At 42.4% G+C, this 6,199-nt stretch overlaps 1 long non-coding RNA gene across 1 annotated transcript; it reads left to right on the forward strand.

Annotated features, from left to right (window-relative positions):
- The first annotated feature begins 890 nt into the window (after positions 1-890).
- Positions 891-1,221, forward strand: LOC128445070 (uncharacterized). Its single transcript, XR_008339242.1, has 2 exons — positions 891-971; positions 1,079-1,221. It is a non-coding gene; the product is annotated as an uncharacterized LOC128445070 (long non-coding RNA).
- The last annotated feature ends 4,978 nt before the right edge of the window (positions 1,222-6,199 follow it).

Genomic DNA, 6,199 nt, shown 5'->3' on the forward strand with positions numbered 1-6,199 from the left:
TAGCTGTAGCGATCCACCCATGGAGACAGCACAGATGGTGGAAGGGGGTGACGGTAGTATTAGCCATGAACAGGGAGGAGGAGATGATGAGTCCGAACCCGAGGCTCATGGACTGAGTGAGCCGCTGCCGGTGCACCAGGTAAGCAGCTATTAACATAAGGATAATACGTTTAGATGATGGATTTGAATTTAGCCAGCCGCAGCGATATGAAAATGATGCGTAATAGATGTGACAAACGGCTATGCTAATATGCTAATGAAAATGCTAGATGAGTAGTCATGCTGCACGCTATCATGCCTGACGGATAAGCAAGCACACAGCATAGCCCCACGATACACGCCGTTCACAGGTGGAATGCTGTAATAATAGTCGTTGGAAAGTTTTTATTACCACGTAGTATTACACTACTATGGCATTACACCAGGGATGCCGGGGTGGCGGCCCGCGGGCCGGATCCGGCCCGACTGTATGTCACATCCGGCCCGCGGGTGATAAGGGTCGAATATTTTTTAGTATTTGATTTTTTTTGAAAAAAAAAAAAAAAGTACTAAGATGTCCAGAGGGTCAGTGAATGGGTCGCGGTGGGACATGTGACAGTTCTTGACAAATGGCTGTGGGGCTGTGTGGAATGACGGGCTCTCATTGGCTGGTTGTTGGTGGCTCAGGGGTTAATGAGGAAGCGGAGGGAGAACACGAGTGTTGATGTGCGGAGTGAGGAGACGACGCACGGACATCTGAATGAAGTTATGAAAATAGCCGCTGCTCAGAAACTTTCCCCCGACATCGACAAGCTGGTGAAAGTTAAAAGGTGTCTGGCTTCAACAAGAAGCTGAAGTAGGCTGGTCTCCCCATTTATCATAATCCAGTGCGTTATGGGTGGGAGGGAATAAAAGGGGTTGGGGTGGACTGATAGTGTGTGTGCCCAAAGAGCTGATTGGAACTGAAGAGCGCAGACAAGGCTATGCACCAAGTGAGTAAACATATCCACATTACCACGACATAAAAGCGTTAAAAATCTGATGTATGTGCCTAACATCAGAGTGGGTATGTGTCCCCCCCCCTCTCTCTCTGTCCAAGGAGCTGATTGGACTGAAGAGAGCAGATAAGGCCAGTTCATCGGCAGCTGCCAGGGGCTCTCTTCTCTCAACGTCCAGGTTTTCTGCCAGCTATCACGACAAATTTATAGATTCATTTTAAATAAACAATTGAGTGTGAAGTCACTGCACATTTCCTGGTGTTTTTTTTGTACCTGAAAGAGAGTTTTTTTTAGTTAAATTGTGCACCTTTTCCACTAGGCCAGAACGTTTGTACATTTAGAAGACATAAGTTACGTCAATTTAATGGCAGATGTGCTCCGCTAATTATGTGGGCCGGTCTGAGCCAAAAAATGCCCGGGCCGTTTTGTTCTCCCAGTCCAGCCCTGCCGGGAAGAATCCGTCAGCGAAGCTGCCGTCAGTGACGCTGCCACCAGCGTTTGTTCGGCCTCGCGGAGCCGCCTTCAGTCAAGAAGTAGTTGAAACTAACTCGTGGCTCAGACCCGATGAATTAAACGCTTCGGGTGCGCAGCTCCTCCAGGATGTGGTGCGCGCTGAGAGGCCCGCGGGAGTCGTGGCGCAGACGCTTGACGTCCGATTCACACGTAGTGAATCTTGAAGGACCGAGCTGAAATTTCGGAAATAAAGCGAACTTCTTCAGAGGAGGAATTACTCGGATTGAGAGAGACAACGACCCACGGAGGAACAACGGTCACTTGGTCAACGCTGAGACGCTGAAGCAACAGGTAGCAATACTGCAGCAGCAGTGCGAGCAAGAGGGGTTGATGGGAAATGTCTCTCTGGTTAAATAGACCACCTGATAAGGTGGGTGTGTATTAAGATGGTTGTGGAGATTGAGGTATGTCACATGATGTATGACACCTGATTGGCGCAGCGCCGCTCGAGTTGCCTGCCAGAACTAGCTCGCAGGCGTCGCCATATTAGTCAAAAAGGGCAATATTACAAATATCCTTTTCTTTCTTAAAGTAAGATGACAATTTGCTGGTGAACACTCTGGGTCGCCCTACAGGTGGGAGGAGCAATTCACATTTCACTGCTATCACTGCTCCATTGCTTCAGGGTATAGAGCTGATGAGCTGTGCATCTGACGACGGATGAAAAGGGTCCAAAGTTACGTCTCTGGTGACGGTGAATAAACATAGCACTAACCATGGCCTGAGATAATGTGTAAATCAAGCTCAACCAATATCACATGGTAGAAATAAAAAATGAACTGAAATGTTTTTATTCATAGCTCTTGTATATTGTATCTCATCCGCTGAATCTTAATTTTAACAGCTCCTCTTGTTGAGGACTCCAACGATATACTGGTCAATTTTGGCCATGAATGTCATCTCCAGGTTAATAGTGACGATCCTTCTAAATTCTTCATTTATCTATTTAAAAATTAACCAATAAAAAGGCATAATATGTTAATATAAACAGACTTTATTTATAACATACTGTGAACCGTTTTACTAAAAAAAAATATTCACCTCGGCTAGGCCATCAGTCTTTAAGGTTGTTGATTGGTAGTATTTGATTGACATACACTTTTTCACTGATGGTCTGACAGTTGTTCTCTTCTTCAACTGTCATGTTCCAATGTTTCGTCTGTTTGTCCCTGTGGACAAGCCTTTCTTAGCTTTTTGATATTTTTGAACTTTTCTTTTGAGAGTGTTCACATCAAGCTCTGGGCATTCAAGCCATATTAATTTGTATCTGTAGCCTCCCATATGATATTTCAGTTTTTGTAGCAATCCATAGCATCCTTCTGAATCAGTGCCCAAACAAGACAGCTGTGCACATGTTGGATAGGAAGCATACTGAAGGATGCTTTTAGATACTTATTAGTAGAGTTGAATTGTCTCCTTCTTTTAAGCTTCATCTCCTGAGGCAAGTACAAGCTCTGTGTCATAGGAAAAGCAAATCAATGACCAAGGCTGGCTAAGATGTTCAGGTGATGAAAGAATCGATGTATCCTGCAAGTGAGAAGAGCATCTGCTGTTGAGATGGATGGATGAATGGAGGTCATTGAAGCATGGCCAGAGGCAGCTGAGCTATAGATGGAGGAATCTGATGCACTTTCAATGGGATCTCCACAACAGTAAAGGTCATAGTAAATGTGGAAGGTTCAGATTCACACAGACTTGAGGATTCCATGAAGTAAGTTTGCTAATGTCATGTCCCGAAGAATGATCTGACATTTGGCTTGATGAGACATTGAATAACACTGCTTGAGTTCTATGATACATTTAGACACATTCTGTCACATCCACTAAACATTCATTATTGAGAAGACTAACACTGATAATTAGCCAGGAATCTTCGTTGCAATATTAAGAAATGTACTGTACTGCTGATTACTTATCATAGAATTTCCCTTTCACGTTACATTAACTGCTCATCAAATAACAACTAAATCTTAAGTTGTTTCAACGTTTCAAAGGAGATTCATGTTTAAGACAATTAATTATCAGTTATAGATCTGGGGGTGGATCTGTACAGTGGTCTGCCTTAGTGACCCCTGCTATAGAGATTCTACAACATGATATAGGCTTCCAAGCCCCTGTTTACAGATTGCACTTAAACACAGCATTAAACTGGCTGAATCAACCGACTTAAACCTCACACAATAATAACTCTAATAATAAGTCTAATAATCAACAGGCAGCTTGTTCCAGAGAACAGGACCATACTGACCTGGATCTGGTTCGGAAAAAAATCTAAATTTGCTGTGATCCAACCACTTATGTTTGGGTGTTTACTTTAATCGACATCATGTACTTTGCTGTGAGCTGTAACATGGCAATCACTTGCATAGACACCATGGACTGCACATAACTAAATTTCCCCTTTTTATTTTTGTTAAATCTTCTCCTCATGCATTTCAGTTAGCTCTCTTCCTGATGTTGTTTATCTGCTCACATGTGCTCAATTATCCAATCAGATCTCCTTGAATGTATATCAACTGTGGTTCACTTCCTGTTTGCCAGGCTGGCTTTGTTCCTCTAGCCGACCACTTTTCAGCCATTATTGTATTTTCTTAGATTGTCCGTGTGTATGACCTTAGCCTGTATTTAGACATTGATTATTTCCTTATCCTCTGAGTTCCAACTCTTTGAGTTTTTGTTAACAAAAGCAATGGTAAATTAAAGTGAAATTAGCACATATAAAATGATTATGATAATGTGCATGCTAAACATGTCACTGGGTAGGTGACAGTGTTGGATTACATTTTTGATCTGGATTTTGTTCAGGTTTGATTTAGGGCAAATTTTGTAGGAGGGATGATACTATGAAATCAGTTGAGCCCTCAATATTTATATGTATATTTATAATTTTGGCACTCCATGTGAAAGAAGAGAACATGTCACCAGTGTAGCTGAATGATCCTGGAGTTTACTTTATCTGCAACAAATTAATATAATGTTGTCCATTTAAACTAGGTTTTAATATTTTCGCTGATTTCTTTGACTCCAACTCTACTAATCTACCTATCCATACTTTTTAATTGTCTATTAGTTTTAACAGAGAGGATAGTTAATACAAATGTTGATTTTTGTTTTGTCATTTACTGGTCACAACTGATATGAGAAGATCATTTTAACATTGTGCCCTTTTTTACTTTGCTTATGTCGGCACACAGGCATTTGATAGTAATGAAGTGACTGGTTATGTTTCGTAAGTAAGTATTATCTCATGACACATTTGCTTTGCAGACACTGTTTGCACTGGCTTTGGCAGGATGCTGTAGTACAGTGACAGCTAGAACTAGATTAAGATTAAAGGTAGATATTTCTACGATGCCCCATGATGTTGTTTGACCCCTTGTTGTAATTCATTATTATCAGGCTCTAGCAGTAAGTCGTTAAAGACTCTACAGCTTGTCCACGCAGCACGTGTCCTGACAAGAACCAAGAAAAGGGAGCACATTTCTCCAGTATTAGCATCGCTACACTGGCTTCCAGTTAAATCTAGAATAGAATTTAAAATTCTCCTCCTCACCTTCAAGGCCCTTAATAATAATGCGCCATTTTACCTTAAAGAGCTGTTGTACCCTATCAACCCACTAGAGCACTCCGCTCCCAGAATTCAGGCCTACTTGTCGTCCCTAAAGTCTCTAAAAGTAGAGTAGGAGCCAGAGCTTTCAGCCATCAAGCCCCTCTCCTGCGATATAATCTCTCGCTTTCAGTTTGGGAAGCAGACACCATCTGTTCGTTTAAGAGTAGGCTCAAAACCTTCCTTTTTGATAAAGCTTATAGTTAGAGCCGTTCCAGGCTTGTCTTAGACCTCCTCTTAGTTATGCTGCTATAGGTCTAGAAGGTTGATAACATCAACTGGCGGTATGCATTAATAAATGCGGCAGAGCGTAACTTAACCTATGTTCTTAACTAGGAAGCTTTTAGTTTAAAAAGGAATAGAAGTAATGATGTCTGATCTACTGAGTGAGCCACATGGTTTTCATAGAACTACCATACAAACCAGTAGCCAGTCAGATTTACCTTGAGCCTCAGTGTACCCTCAAGTTCGGCCTGTATCATTGATTACAAGGCAAAAACACTTGATGGTGCAAAGGGAATTTATGACACACGGAGCTTCTCTTTCCAGCTTCACCTTCCTCTTCTCCATCCTTATCACATCATAATTCATATCTAATCAATACATGTTTCTGACTTGACCCCTTCCCCTGAGTCCCTTTGCCTTGTCGCCCGCAGATCCAGGGCCGCAGCTGTGGCCACATCATCATGGATTGCGATTTGTGGATCACGCATCAGAGGTCGCATTGGTGGATCCAGTGTGGTGGATTCTATATCATGCTGGCTGATTGTAATAATAATGGAGGATCCTTTGTCGCATTGGCATCAGATAATGGTGGTGGACCACGACCGAGGTGGCAGCTGATGATGGATCCTGACTGGCGGTAGTGGACAATGACTTTGGACTATAGTGGATCCGATCTGGATGATGGATCATGATCTTGCTGGCTGCTGACCATAGACTATGATTGCAGCAGGACTGCTTGACATATAGTCTTGAAGTTATCCTTCAAAATGTTTACCCTCATCAATGCTGCTAAAAACGTTAATCTTGATGATGTTTTCCTACACTTGACATCTATTGCCCTTCTGTCCGTTCTGGGAGAGGGATCCCTCACATGTGG

Source organism: Pleuronectes platessa, chromosome 7 (assembly GCF_947347685.1).
Source record: "Pleuronectes platessa chromosome 7, fPlePla1.1, whole genome shotgun sequence".
Classification (NCBI taxonomy): domain Eukaryota; kingdom Metazoa; phylum Chordata; class Actinopteri; order Pleuronectiformes; family Pleuronectidae; genus Pleuronectes; species Pleuronectes platessa.